This window comes from Macrobrachium rosenbergii, chromosome 10 (genome assembly GCF_040412425.1).
Source record: "Macrobrachium rosenbergii isolate ZJJX-2024 chromosome 10, ASM4041242v1, whole genome shotgun sequence".
Classification (NCBI taxonomy): domain Eukaryota; kingdom Metazoa; phylum Arthropoda; class Malacostraca; order Decapoda; family Palaemonidae; genus Macrobrachium; species Macrobrachium rosenbergii.
The window spans coordinates 55,566,945-55,582,722 of record NC_089750.1 but is presented as its reverse complement, the minus strand read 5'-3'; the positions used below and the strand labels follow the sequence as shown (position 1 = coordinate 55,582,722).

The 15,778-nt window shown below is 31.5% G+C and overlaps 1 long non-coding RNA gene across 3 annotated transcripts in view; it reads left to right on the top strand.

Moving 5' to 3' along the window:
• Nucleotides 1-15,778, top strand: part of LOC136842643 (uncharacterized) — a 39,454-nt gene that overhangs the window by 22,609 nt on the left and 1,067 nt on the right. The window contains exons 1-4 of one of the 3 annotated variants that reach the window (XR_010854290.1): nucleotides 9,408-9,485; nucleotides 11,081-12,630; nucleotides 13,224-13,339; nucleotides 14,723-15,778. The exon at nucleotides 14,723-15,778 is cut by the window's right edge and continues 1,067 nt beyond it. This is a non-coding gene — a long non-coding RNA (uncharacterized lncRNA). Of the gene's footprint in view, nucleotides 1-9,407; nucleotides 9,486-11,080; nucleotides 12,631-13,223; nucleotides 13,340-14,722 lie in introns of those variants that run through there. The other 2 variants (XR_010854291.1, XR_010854292.1) reach the window with 2 other exon arrangements.

Here is a 15,778-nt window from a genome sequence, read left to right as displayed (position 1 = left end):
AAGAAATAACGTATTCCTTTTCACCTATTTTGTTATCTGTTTGATTTTCACGGAAGATGAATTTTGCTCAGCTTCCTAAAAGCTGGAGGGATTTGCGAGCAGATTGAAGCACAGCGTCAGGCAATATTTCATGATCCACGAACTGACCTTAATCCTGGAATTGAAGTCAGATGACACAACTATAAGATCCCTCTGAAATTGAAACATAGTGTCCTCTTCTCTGTTACTATGTTATAAAAAGTAGTATCTTAATAAAAAAAATAAAGTAGGAAGACTATTATAAAAGGATTTAAACTAACATAAACTAGTGAATGTCTGTCTCTCTGCTTTGTAAAATATAGGTTTTATATCAATAAATTTGTCATTTATTCTGTTATAATGCAATGAATGGTTTATTTCACATTTGGCCAAAACGCTGGAACACTATACGTACTCAAAGGAGAAATATATATATATATATATATATATATATATATATATATATATATATATATATATATATATATATATATATATATATATAAACTGTAGTCTTCATAAAAAAATGTATATATTCCACATTTTAGATTTATTTATTTTTTATTTTATTTTATTTATTTATTCATTTTTTTAAAGAACGAACCTGGCTGTTCTCACAGTGGGTTCCAGTGTTCGAAGGAGATTTCACTGTTGAAGCATCAAGTGAAGTGATGTAATCCATGGGTGCGTTTCAGCTGACAAATTCTTATTGGAATTCGCTGCACTCAGCGTCGTCGGTTGGTGGCACGTTTTCCATATTCCTTTTCTTTGTCTATACCTTCTTCTTTTTGAAGCCCAGTATGTCAATGCGTTTATTTTCTTTACTTTCTTTATCATTGGGAGAATATTTCTGTAAAAATGTACGGGACTGCTTTTCCTGCTTTTTTGCAATTAAATATAAGGATACGGTTTATGAAATTGCGAAAATATTCTTCTAATACTGTGAACACAGTAACAATGCTTTGATGACATAGTTTTCCCCTTTATTCAAATTTCACACCTTCAATTACAATTTTTTTTTACTTTCTTCACCCCTGTAAAAATACACCTCTTGCTTTCCTCCATTCTAATATAACATTCTTAAAACAAGCCACCTAACATTGTTTCATGACAGAACGAATTTCAAAGATCAGACTGGAACGGTAGCTGACATGTGTCAACATAAGAACATGACACGTAGGTTGGGATGCTGATATGCAAAAACCGAGGGAAAATTATATAAACTTGATGGTCATGCTTGCATCCTACGTTAGGGAAGGAGTACAAATTTTAATTTCTTTAGTTCACACCAATCTGAGACTGACAGTAGAAAGAGAAGGTGTACGTTGGTACGTCGGCTATTCAAGTTTAAAGTGGATGTAAGTTATCTCACTCATTGGATTACCATAAAAACAGAAAAATAATAAAAGAGGTATTTTTGCTCTCTTTTTACCTGAAGCCATATCAGTGCATACGAGGTATTGTCGTGGATTAGGTTTTCAATTATGTGGTTTCTTGTACTTGAAAACCTAACCCATGAAAATATCTCTTATGCACTGATATGATTCCAAGTAAATAAAGAGCAAAAAATATCTCTTTTATTATTTTCCCTTTTTTATGGTAATCTAGTGAGTGAGATATCTTATATCGGCTTTAAGCTTGAATTATCTAAGCATGCCACTTTCACACCACCATAACCTCACCTACGTAAACGTTTCACAAAAAGTTTATATACATCAAAAGAGCGCTTAATAACTATCAGCACATCATCATCTACGCAATAAATCGTGGCCACCCTCTGTTCTACATCTCCATCAGTTCTCCATGCATGCCGAATATTGTTTTGTCTTTTCAGTCACAAATCCTGATATTCATTCTTTCATTGTAATCACATGATCCACTTACGTGCCTTGTGCACAATGTGATACATTATAAACAAAAATTTATCCGAAAATGTAGATTTAACTGAAGGGTACTAATGCGAGGTATAAATCTTTTGTGTAAATTATATTGAACAATTTTGTTATTGCTTCTTAAACTGTTTTAACTTGTAGTTTCTCATCTAAAGCCGTCATTTAATCCGCTGATAACACATGTTAGTTTACATTAATTTTTTATTGTTATTCAATGCACTTTCGGAATTCGTCTTCATTCATTTACGAATACTCTCTTTATTGAGTGATTGAGAGACTTGACATTAACATAATTTCTTAAAAATCCATTCATTAATGAATTTTCTTAGCATTTCCAAACTAAGTATATATTTTTAAAACTTATGCTTAAAACGTTCAGCAAAATAACAGGAAAAACATTCAATAATGGATTTAGCTAATGGAATGTCGTTTGAAGTATAAAGCAATCCGCTGATGTACATATTTTCTGGACTTTATTTATTGCTAATCAACTTTAATGCATTAGAAGCAACAGGTATCAAAACATACTTGATCCGTAATCTTGTATGTACTGTGCACAAGTGGGTTTTGTTATGAAGTTTACTTGGCCTTATTGCAGATTCTCTTTTCAGCCTGAGTATATCTCGAAATGAATACCATAATTTCAGCTTCATATGACATAATTGATGCCAAGAATATAATTAAACTTTGAATATTAATATTTCTCAATACACATGTAAAAGCTTGAATGGGTTTTTAAAGTCGATGTTCTCCTTTTTAGAATCCTGGCATAAAAGACTTTCTTCATTTATTGAAAAATAATTTAAATCTTATAGAACAACTATCCAAATTATAATTAGCATTACATATATATATATATATATATATATATATATATATATATATATATATATATATATATATATATATATATGTACATATATGTATATGTATTATATATGATATAATATATATATATATATATATATATATATATATATATATATATATATATATATATATATATATATATATATATGTATATGTATATATGTATATATGTATATGTATATATGTATATGTATATATATATATATATATATATATATATATATATATATATATATATATATATATATATATATATATATACAAATGGTAGTAGATTACCAGAGACTGCTATTCATTTGCTGTGAAATAATGAGTATTTAAGCGCGAACATCATATGAAAAATGGTTCCAAGTGAAAAGTTATAGATTAATAATGAGATTGCTACTCAAAAATAAGAAACAAAAACGATGCAAATGGTGCCTACAAAATATCCTCATGTAATTAAAGTATCCGAAAATAAAAATTCCACATTATATGACTGAAAATCCGTGCAAAGGTATTAAAAAAAATTATAATAATTGTGTCAGAAATAGTATTTTGGCAACAGATTACTCAATTGCAACAGATGATCATTAAAAAGGTTTTTCGCTAATCTGGAGGTACATGTCATTTCTAACGGAATATTGACGAGTATCCATTTAAAACCTTCCTGCCCATTTATTATACAACAATAAACAGACAAAATTATGTGATACATATTAATATATGTGTATATACTGTATATATATATACATATATATATATATATATATATATATATATATATATATATATATATATATATATATGTATATATATATATATATATATATATATATATATATATATATATATATATATATATATATATATATATATATATATATATATATATATATATACATATATATACACACATACATTATATATATATATATATATATATATATATATATATATATATATATATATATATATATATATATATATATATATATATATATATATATATATATATATATATATATATATATATACATACATATATATACATATATATATATATATATATATATATATATATATATATATATATATATATATATATATATATATATATATATATATATATATATATTTTTCTGTGTTGCCTGTTTGTTGTTGTATAAACAAAGGGCAGGAAGGTTTCAAATGGATATTCGTCATTATTCCGTTTGAAATTACATACCTCCAGATTAACGAAAAACATTTTTAATGATTATCTATTACAATCGAATAATCTGTTACCAAAATACTATTTCTGATACAATTATTATCTTTTTTCAATACCTTTGTTCTGATTTTCAGTCATATAATGTGAAATTTTTATTTTTGGATACTTTAATTACATGAAGATACTTTGTAGGTACCTTTGGCATCGCTGGTTTTTATTGCGTTTTCTTATTTTTGAGAAACAATATCATTATTAATCTCTAATTTTTTCCTTTGAACCATTTTTCGGTATGATGTTCGCACTAAATACCCATTATTTCACAACAATGAACTCCAGTCTCTGGCTGTAATCTATACCATGATTTGTGAATTTTCAGATTCACATAAAATAAAATATTTATGCTGGAAACATTTAATTTGCATGTTTTTTTAGGACACCGTCTTTGCAGATTTTTAAATATTTTTCTATCCTTGATATAGGATGAACAAACTATATTTCTCATGAAATTTTCAGTAAATATTGAGAAAATAAAAATAAAGACTTGTGAAAATTGTGGATACTGAATTATACTTTTTTTTTTTTGTCAAGATGAGAATTGTTCATATATAGTGAGTAAAATACAAAATAAAGATTAGAAATTAAGACGTATTAGAGAGTTTGATTAATTCAGGTGAAACTACTGGATTAACCATGACAAGATTACGTATTTTTCCCTATATTGTGTAAAGAATGATCATGACAAGATTCGGTTTTCAGTGAAACAAAATCATTCAAATAAACGAATCTGAAAACATGGGCACATTCACTCTTAAAATTTAAATCGCTGGATGACATACGATTGAAATAGTAAGAGTGGAGAGGACCGATTTATATTTGGCAAAGAGAAAACCTTGTATGACCGGGAAATACATATATATTTCTACACATACGTAAAAAAAGATGAACCATGACTAAGGAAAATAAAAATGTAAGACCAAAAAACGAAAGTATAGCAGGTTCAAATATTTCATCCATTTACGAGAATTCATCACACTTATATCATCTGATGTGAGCAGAAAATTGATGTCACGATTCCTTAGTTCAGACAACAGATGTAGCTGAGAGGAATGGCATTATATCTGGCTGCTGGGAACGGAATTGGGACCGGAGAAATCAAAGAGAAATTGGATGGGCGAAAGAAGTAAATTGGGAGTATTGGGAGTAGAAGGGCTTTATGAAAGGCAAGGTTGGGCAATGTATACGGTAAATAGCTTCCAAGATCGTAATTTATTAATGATACATCAATAATACCAGTCTCATCTCGCCTAGTCATATCTCATATAGAAGGGTTTTTTTTTTTAAAGATGACAAGGTGAACCTTCTTTCTTTATTGGAAGGAATGATTATATCTGGAAATAAAACTGAATAAATTTTTTCTTTAACTATTCAGTCACATACATATAATATCGGTTCACTAAGTAGAACCTTGTTTGACCAGGAAAGTTACGACACTTTTATTGGCCTTAGCTCTGATTTGTGTAGTTGGTAGGTAGTTGACAGTGGTAAGATGCTCACAGGGAGGAGAGGGGCATAAGGCTGACAACCACATCAAACAAAATACTTGCTAAAAATCTCCTGGATCCATGCGCCTGGTGGAAAAGGATATAGAACCTAGCAATACACACACACGCACACACACGCACAAGCACACACACACACACACACACACACACACACACACACACACACATATATATATATATATATATATATATATATATATATATATATATATATATATATATATATATATATATATATATATATGTGTGTGTATATATACATATATATATATATATATATATATATATATATATATATATATATATATATATATATATATATATATATATATATATATATATGTTTTGTAAATACATCTCCGTAACTATTTGTTTGAATGACAACTCATTTATCTCTTTGAATACTGTAATAAATATATGTAACTGATCAGGGAAGATAAAATTGAAGGTTAAGAACAAGCAGTTGTTTTCGTTACCTTGTTATGTTTGCCTTCAGTTTTTTTAATCTTGTAGAAATTCTTTGAAGGAATAAGTAGCTTCCTTTCAATTTTCAATTTTATTTCGGAGTGTGAGCTGGGGTCGAACACTCACTATTTAATTATCGTCTTTTCATCCTTGGCTTAAAAGAGACCGGATATTTCATATTAAAAAGTAAAAATATTTGTTAGTACTTCATATCGGAAAGAATTAGCTTTGAACTAAGTTTACTCATGGTAACTAAACTAAATATTTCAAATTAAAATAAGTACGGTTGAAAACAAACTTCTAAATATTATATAAAACATGCGGATTTTTTGCTCATATTTTTTTTGCTATTTTGTTTGTCGTTAAACATAATGTCAGTAAATAAAAATATGACCGGAAATCATTACATATAGAAAATAACACATTTTGACAACACTTAGAAGAAGCGGAAGTTGTTCGTTTAAGTGTCTTATCAGACACATTTCCCGTAGGTGTTGGAAGCACTATCAAAAGTCAGATACCAAGATTCTATGTAAAAAGTTAAGTATACCTTAGTTTAACCAGACCACTGAGCTGATTAACAGCTCTCCTAGGGCTGGCCTGAAGGATTACACTTATTTTACGTGGCTAAGAACCAACTGGTTACCTAGCAACGGGACCTACAGCTTATTGTGGAATCCGAACCACATTTTACCGAGAAATGAATTTCTATCACCAGAAATAAATTCCTCTAATTCTTCATAGGCCGGCCGGAGAATCGAACGCGGGCCCAGCAGAGTGCTAGCCGCGAACTATATCGATTCGTCCAATGAGGAACTAAGCAAAGTTGGTGACCAGTCTCTCACAGATGTTGGAAGCTCTTTCATCACTTAGATCCCTGATTATACTCACAGATAGTAACTACTATAGCTTCCATGATAGTCAGTCATATTTATTTTGACCGCTTGGTAAAATATAGCAAGGGATCCGACCTAATCTGGTTGAGGGGATATGCATTTTTTTATTGAACAAGTTTTCATCACAGTATTTTAGACTTCTCGTATTTAATTTTTTATATAATTTTACCTCCGAGTTAATATTTAATTAATTTGAATTTTTATACGGCTAATATAAATCTTACAATCCTTGCTAAAGCATTATATATTTTGTAGCTCTCCTGAACTGCTTATTTAACAGATGCTTTCTTTTTAATAATTTGGTGAAATTTGTATTCTAAGAAGCGGTTTTGTCTGTTCATGATATTTCTCTATATGAGCAAAGTCTTACATCTTTTTTACTGGGTATATTTAATATGGTCAACCATAAAAAAGTAAATGCTCCAAAATAATCCATATATTCATTATAAGGATTTAGTTAAAATATATAGTAGCAAATTTTTAATTAACAATCAACTAGATATTTATTAGGTATCTAACATTTACAGCCTCCGGTTTTTAATTATGTGGGAAATTCTGATTTTTTCTCTCTTGCAGTTCATTTTCTGTTAATTTCGGAAGAGAAAAATAATGTAATTTTCAGTTAATTTCGGAGGAGAAAAATAATGAAAGAATAAAGAGAGTTGGAAGCTTTTCAAACTGATTAAAATTATACCTAAGGTCACATCATTTTTTCAGCCTGAAATATTTCACATATTTCTTTTACATCACAGGTATCTCTCTCTCTCTCTCTCTCTCTCTCTCTCTCTCTCTCTCTCTCTCTCTCTCTCTCTCTCTCGTCCTCATTGGATGGGTGGATATCGTTCTTAGCTAGCACTCTGTTGGTCCCACGTTCGATTCTCTGACCGGCCAATGAAGAATTAGAGGAATTTATTTCTGGTGAGAGAAATTCATTTCTCGTCATAATGTGGTTCGGATTCCACAATAAGCTGTAGGTCTCGTTGCTAGGTAACCAATTGGTTCTTAGCCACGTAAAATAAATCTAATCCTCCGGGCCAGCCCTAGGAGAGCTGTTAATCAGCTCAGTGGTCTGGTTAAACTAGGTATACTTAACCTTCTCCTCTCTCTCTCTCTCTCTCTCTCTCTCTCTCTCTCTCTCTCTCATAAATGAGTCAGCCACTATTACTCATAAACCCTCTGATACAGTTGATCCTGCTTAATTTTACAATGCCCGTATATCGTTTTAATGATACAACGCTAATGGAACATGGGCAATCTCGTGGCGAATTTGCAAAAGACTCAAATTATATATTGCATTCATGTGGCAAGTAATCGCTGTCAAAACGAATGACGAAATACCTTTTTAATTATTGTTGGTAGTATATCTCCTATATTAGTTTAATGCCATTAGATTATATTTTGAATTAGTAGTAGTAATATGTGAGAGATTTCAAGTGCAATGAGTATGGAAGTTCTTTTATTGACCCTATCTTCATATGGTAAAATTTTTGGAGAGAGAAATATTTTCATCTTTTGTTATCGTTGCTATATCTCAAGATATGTTATTTTTGGTTAGTCATTTGAATGTTTTAATTGCTACATTATCATGCCAGAATGTAAAAGTCATAGTAACTTTTCAAAGTCTAATTTCATGCTGTCTTATCTTTTACAATCGTTATTTACCTTGCACATAAACTATACGAATTCGTTTGTATTTCGTATTTCAATATTTTCATAAACAAACATCCTATGGTATTTTATGAAATCTAAACAATATACCATGTGGTCTGATTTTTTGCCCACTTTGCGTAGGGCATTTTACTTGAATAAAAAAAAAGATTGTTACCTCTGGGGCTTTATAAAAAAATTTGTATTAATGGGTTTACTTAAGCCAGCTTCAGATCTTGAAATTGTTGATCTAATCCTCTTGTAGTAACAACTATACTGACATTTCCCCTCGTGAAAGCACCATCATTATATAGAACAAGGATGTTATATCATTGGATCTTCTTGAGTGGGTGTGTAGGGTTTTTATTAGAATATTGTTTATGTTGGTTTCTTTGTTTATTTGTTGGATAGCAGAAGTCAGCCGAAAATATATCCCGAAATTTACTAAAATATTATTAAAATTCCATCTAAAGGTGAACCTCGTGACTGGCTACAGGTGATTAAATTTTTTATAGAGGGAGGAGCCTACCTTTTGGAGGGACAGTGTTGTTGGGTTTCTATTTTTATTTGGAGGAAATTATGTAACGTATCTTTTGTACGAAGCACAAAATCATATCCCGAACCGGTTTTATTTCCATAAGCTTTCAATAACATGAAAATAAGACAATTTACATTGATGCGTTTACTCAGAAATCTTTATCGTATTCCTTGAAAGTATTTAAATTTCTTTTATAATGATCAGTATTATAAAACAGATTCCAGTGTAATTGACTTAATTATATAGGAGAATCCCTTACAAGGACGTTTTACCAAAATCCAGGGTTTTCAGCCAATGAAAGATGGCGACAGAAACGTTGGGTACGGTGGAGGTCTCTGATTGGCCAAGCAATTCCTATTGTGACTTAAACACACTCAGTGTACTTCAAGACACGAAGGTGAGAAGGTGCGTGAATATTACGTAAACAAGTGCGCAAAAAGGGAAGAATGGTCTCTAGTGAGATCAAGGCATTTTTTTTTTTACGATTTTGCTTATATTCTTGCTAATTAGTCTTGATTTTGTGAAGAACAGAAGTTCGAAAACCATTGTCTACCTAAGAAGTTTCATTCGAAAGGAGTATTTAGGTCCAGGAATTGATAATTTTGCTAAATTTCGAAAGATTGTTGTAGGCTGTGAAGTCCTTCGGAACTAGATGGTTATTGTTCGTTCAAAAATTGGCCTTCCAAATGTTTTTGAAGCTTATGAGGCTCTTAGGCCGATGTTTGGTTTTCGGGTCCATAGCAGATCTTTTGTCGTAGCCTAAGTGTGGCAGAGAGTTATGAAGACAGTAAGTGGAGTGGAGTGGAGTGGAGTGGACTCTGGAATTCGAGCCTTATTGATTGCAAAAAATTTTAAATGACGAAAATGAATTGTCTAGACTTCAGGAGGAATAGGCCTTAAATTTAAGAATCGACGTCGAAAAAAAATCATTAAAGTTTTATTTTTGATTATTTTTGACGTCTTACTGTTTCTAGACACACAACGTTGGTATCACAGGCCAAGTATTTGCTGAACAAATACCACGAATTTACAAATAAAATTTCATATGAATTATGAAAGTGTGGTAACTTACTACAAATCAAATAATGAATTCAACTAACTTACTGCAGTTAGGGAACAACCGTGATCAGGAGTAAATTGCCTACTTTTGCTTTAAACGGCGGAAGACTGTTTTCAAGTATGGCCAATTTTTGATTACCCAGTTCAGTTACTGAAAAACGTATGTGGCTCAGAATACGCAGGACATTTATGGCTTAATAATTATTGCTAAAGATAAAATTGATGATTCTACATTAGGACTCCCCACGGAGGTATCGTTTATTGATGCATTTATTTTGACTGAATATAGAAACGGGTGTAAATAATGCAGTACAGGTGAGATAGTTTGTGAAATTTGCCCAGGTAATTTGAAAAATTTTGCCGAGATAATTTGAGAAAATTACCGAGATCATTTGGGAAATTTGCCCAGATAATTTGAGATTTCCGAGAACATTTGACAAATTTGCCGATATAATTTGCTTAAATCAATTTGATGAACCACACATTTACTGAACTGCGCCTACGTCATTCCTAACAGTGAAAACCTGAGGCCTGTCTAATGGAGAGCTTACAAGTGAGAAGAATAATAGGTTAACTGTTTGCTTAACCACGCAGATGGTGTTCCAATACTTTAATTCGATGAAATAGTTTCTTCACTCTCATTACGTCACAAAACCATTTCTCCAAATGGTGTCTAAAAAAATTATTACATCCACGAAGTAATTTTTTTTAATGTGGCCGATTTCCCTACCTTTAGAAATTTTTTTGTTTTACTGTGAAGCTCATTACTTTAAATATATTTGTTAATGACAGTAGCCTACTGAGTTCATCTTTCAAAAGAACAGTTTTATTCATTCAGAACATAAATAACGTAAAAATAAGTACCTGATGTAATTTGCGGGATATGTAAAGCACTGGTTTGTTACAGAATGAACTAAATGACATTTGTTTTTTTATTACAGACAATGCTTTGCTTCAGTACTCTGTCGCTGAGCTTCAAATGGTTTTGATTCATCAACAAAGAGAATTCGATATAACTCTGAAGTTCTTAAGATAGATCGGTTCGGTTTAAGGTCATGGCATTAAAATAACTAAATGAAACGTAACGAACTTTAATTACTGAAGCCACTGAGCCCAAGATTCAGAGCATTGCGTAAGTAAGTAAACGCATTCCCTTTTAAGGAAACAAGTAATGCTCCACAGGAAAGCAACACAATTACCGGTCGTATTATTGCCCCACGTGTATTGTTTTGAGATGATCATTAGTAAACGTTTGAAATCACTTGATTAATATCCACCAATTTCATACAAAAGAAGCAGTTTTGATTATATAACTCTAAATGTTTGAAAAGTCCTTGATTAATTCTTGATAATGTAAAGCAACAATGACCGTTTTGGTTATAAAACTCGTAAATGTTTGAAAATTCCTTGATTATTTGTATCAGTGTAACGCAAAAGTAATCAGTTTTGGTTACGAAGCTCGTAAATGTTTGGCAATAACTTTAATAACTCCTTTTAATGTGGCGTAAAAGCGATGAGTTTTTATTATAAAACTAGTAAATGTTTTAAAATTACTTGATAGACTCGTATCATTGAGACGCAATCACTGCCAGTTTTAGTTGTGAAACTAGTAAATGTTTGCAAAGTCATTGATTAATTCCTATCAGTATGACAAACGCTATCAGTTTTTATTATAAAACTCGTAAATGTTTGAAAAGTCCTTGATTAATTTGTATTAATGCAACACAAACGAGATAAGTTTTTATTATATAACTCGTAAATGTTTTACAAGTCCTTGAATAATTCCTGTCAATGCTGAGCAAAAGAATCACTTTTGGTTAAAAAACTTGCAAATGTTTGAAAAGTCCTTGATTGATTCATATCAACGTAAAGTAGAAACGGCAGTTTTGGTTATAAAACTAGTGAATGTTTGGAAAAAAACTTGATTAATTCCTATGAATGTGACGCAAATGCGATCAGTTTTGAACTTAAAACTGGTAAATGCTTAAAAAGTCCTTGATTAATTCCTATCAGTGTTGCACACATGCGGTCAGTTTTGGTTGTAAGACTAGTAATAAATGTTTTTTAAAGTCCTTGATTAATTCCTATCACTGTGACGCAATCACTGTCGTTTTCGATTATAGAGCTCGTAAATGTTTGAAAAGTCCTTGTTAAATTCCTATCAATGTAAACAAAACTCGTAAATATTTTAAAAGGTCTTGATTAAATCCTACCAATGTGAGGTAAATGCGACCAGTTTTGATTATAAAACTCGTATACGTTTGAAGTATTTGTTTGAAGACCATATTGGTTGTGTAGGAGCTGCATGTTGGTTACGTAGGAGCTGGGCTACGCTGGTTGTATCGAATCGAATGTTTAGACGAATCGAAAAGACTTTACATTTTAGCCTAAATGACCGGAATCCAAGAACATCATCACATCAGGAATATTAAGGTCGAGGTAACATGGGATCTTACCCTCACGGCTGGACATGAGTCATCGTTTAAAACCGGTAAGTTTATGAATGACATTCTTATCTGGCTTGATAATCTTGGAAGAAAGTGCTTGGCTTGACAGCCTAGTTTTCATAAAAATCAAATAGTCTTGTAAAAACAAATGACTTGGCAGATCCATTAAACACTGAAGGGCCATGTGATAGCAAAAATATTGTCATTAGTATTTAGTAACAATGAATAAATGTCTGTGGGTTATATGGCTTCTTTTTTAATAAATCACAGTGACTGTTTAAAGAGGGATTAACAGAGCAGTAATAGCATCATTTGAAAGTGAAGTGGCTTCGCTTCCAACTCAGGTAGATATAGTGGTTAGATTTACCTCAGCAGTTTTAGATATAAATGGGGAAGAACATGGTCTTTAGCACCTTTTAGAGAGTAATTGCTTGAACTGAAGCCGCCAGGATCTGATTAAATGTTTTCCTTTTAGGCTGAGCAGCTAAGAGAACTTTCCTTCTAACTCAGGTTGATATACTGGTTAGATTTAGCTCAGCAGCTTTAGATATGAATGAGGAAGAACAAGGTTTTTAGCAACTTTGAAAGAGAATGTTTTGAACTGGAGCCATCAAGATCTCATTAATTGTTTTCTTAGGTTGAGCAGCTGAGAGAAAGACACCAGTACAAGGATCTTGAGAATGAGGAGATCTACACTTCAAATTATGAAGTGGGCCTAGACCTGTTAATCACTTGGACCAACAACTTGTAAAGGTAGGCCTTAGTAAAACTAAAACCGTTCATTTCGTATAAATATGAGACCTTGTAAAAAGTGTCTTTGACGGGGGAATTATGTCATACCTTTGTTATCTACAGACAATTATATATTATAAGCTGACTGTCTTAAACAAAAGGTAAGGCTTTACAGAGTGAGTTAGGGACTTTGAGAAGTATTCTGAACCTGATAAGTTGCTGTTAGTCTGTAGTATAAAGTCTAATGGTGTAACGTTTAGCGAAAAATTATTTAAACATTTACAGTATAATATTAAGAACTAAACGCACTTGAAGATACTGACTTCTGCAAAATTTTGATTGATGTAAAAGGAAAAAGCCTAAACGTGAAATATTTTACGTTGTGCACGGAGAAGTATGTAACAGAAAGATCCAGGGAAATCTGGCAAAGCTTTGTAGAGGGGAATGTAGCCTACAAAACTACGAGTTTTCAGTTCTGTGGTATCTTTAGGATATATTCCCTGCAGTTGTTTTAGGTAGGCATTTCTAAGTATATGTAAATAAAGTATTACCAGTATAGTGCACTTAAATCTTGTTTGTGGTGTCTGGTTAATCTTAAATTAACTAACTTCTTTGTATATCATTCATATAGGAATAAAATCTGATTTAGTTGGACCAAAGGAACCCATCTCAGCACTGGAATAGACTTCAGAATTACTCTTAATACTACAGAAATTGAGCATAAGACTGCTCCTGGATGTATTCAACTTTCAACTTAAAACAACCAGCAGTAAATTGTGAAATTATGTTTTGATATATCTTTGATGAGCTGACACTGAATGGCAAGATCAAGATTGATGAATCTTTTTATTAATCTCGGTATTGTGAAGTCGTCAGTCTATGTAAGACTAGTTTAATCTTATCTGCACAGTATTTATGGGTCAATCCAAGTGTGTAGTGTAAAATGGTTTGGATTTTGACAAGTACCAAGAGAAAGAAAGTTAGTGAGAGCAGTAATACCTCTTTTCTGAGGATGTTTGGAGCCAAATAGGGAAGTCCTTGGGGAATGTCTGACAAATCAGAGCGGGCTTGGTCTGTTGTTGCTAATAAGTTTGATAAGACTTGTGAAAGTGCTGAAATGGTCCTGTAAATGTTATGTCAGGCCTAGTTAGTAATAATTCACTCAGATGCAAATATAGCTATTTATTTTAATAGTTGCTGTTCGTAAGAAGTGTCTACCACATTTTATTGTCAGTCTTTATTACATTAACAGTTACTGTAACTTGCAACTAAACAGGATTTTAGTAATGTGTCCATGTTACAACGCTACAGATTTTCAACTCAAGTATAAATGGCCTGTCCCAGCTGTACACTTCCAAGTTAAATGGAGCCTAGCTGTAACTAACGTGTTTCTTATCTCTCCAGAAAATCTTCTAGAATTTGCGAGCATAAATGTGACAATCTGAATAGCCCCAAATCGCAACATGGAACGCCAGAAGAATCTACTGACAGAGAAGAGCTTCAAGTTCAAGAAACAGCTGCTTGGTTTTACTGTTATATCTGTATCATTTCCCAGAATTATATTTACTGTCAGCTGTTAGCAGCGAAAGAGATGGAACAAATAAAATGATGCCATTATCACAGAAGTTGGAAAGAGCTATACTTTGGTACAGAGGGACTGAATATTCCATCCTCTCACTATTAAATCTAGGATTGGTTAAGTTTAGAGTATTGTACGTTTAAAGCTTGTCAGTTCTTATAGAATTATCAAAGTAAAAACGTAGATTCCTAACAAATGGGGTATTTCTGTATATTTAATGTATTATAGGATACATATTTTACATATTTATTCATCATTATCTATATCAGCATTAAATAGGCCCACCTAATAATCACGAGATACATAGGTTTTTAATTAAATCATCTATCAATTCAATAATTGTTTTAAGTTTGCTCAGTTTATTTCAGTTTGCATATTGATTTCATATTAGTTTAATGTCAGCTTTAAGGTAATTCATTTCATTTCAGGATAAACAGTTTTTCCCCTTAAATTTTTAGTTAATATCAGCCATCAATTTGCTCAGAATGTCTCGATAAGCATATTTTCTGTATAACTTTCATATCAGTTTATTGCAGGCTGTCAGGTAGCTTAGTAAATTTTTTGGCTGCTAAATATCAAACGGTACCAGGCAATCGTGTAGCTTGAAGGTTCCCACCTGATTGTGCGGATAAGATCAGTGTCATCTATTAGGTAATAATTCTCTTTAGCTTACTATCAACTATCAGGTTGTTTTGGATGCTTCAGGTTATAATACATGGAATTTTATTTATCCTTCTTATCAGTTTCATATTTTGACTATCATATTGTTTAGTGTAGTACGTTAGAAATAATTTTTTATCCAGCTTGGTTTAATATCACTTGTCAGGTAACTGACTGTTTCAGTAAGCTGAAGCATTATAACTCCTAATTTTGGCGTGCTG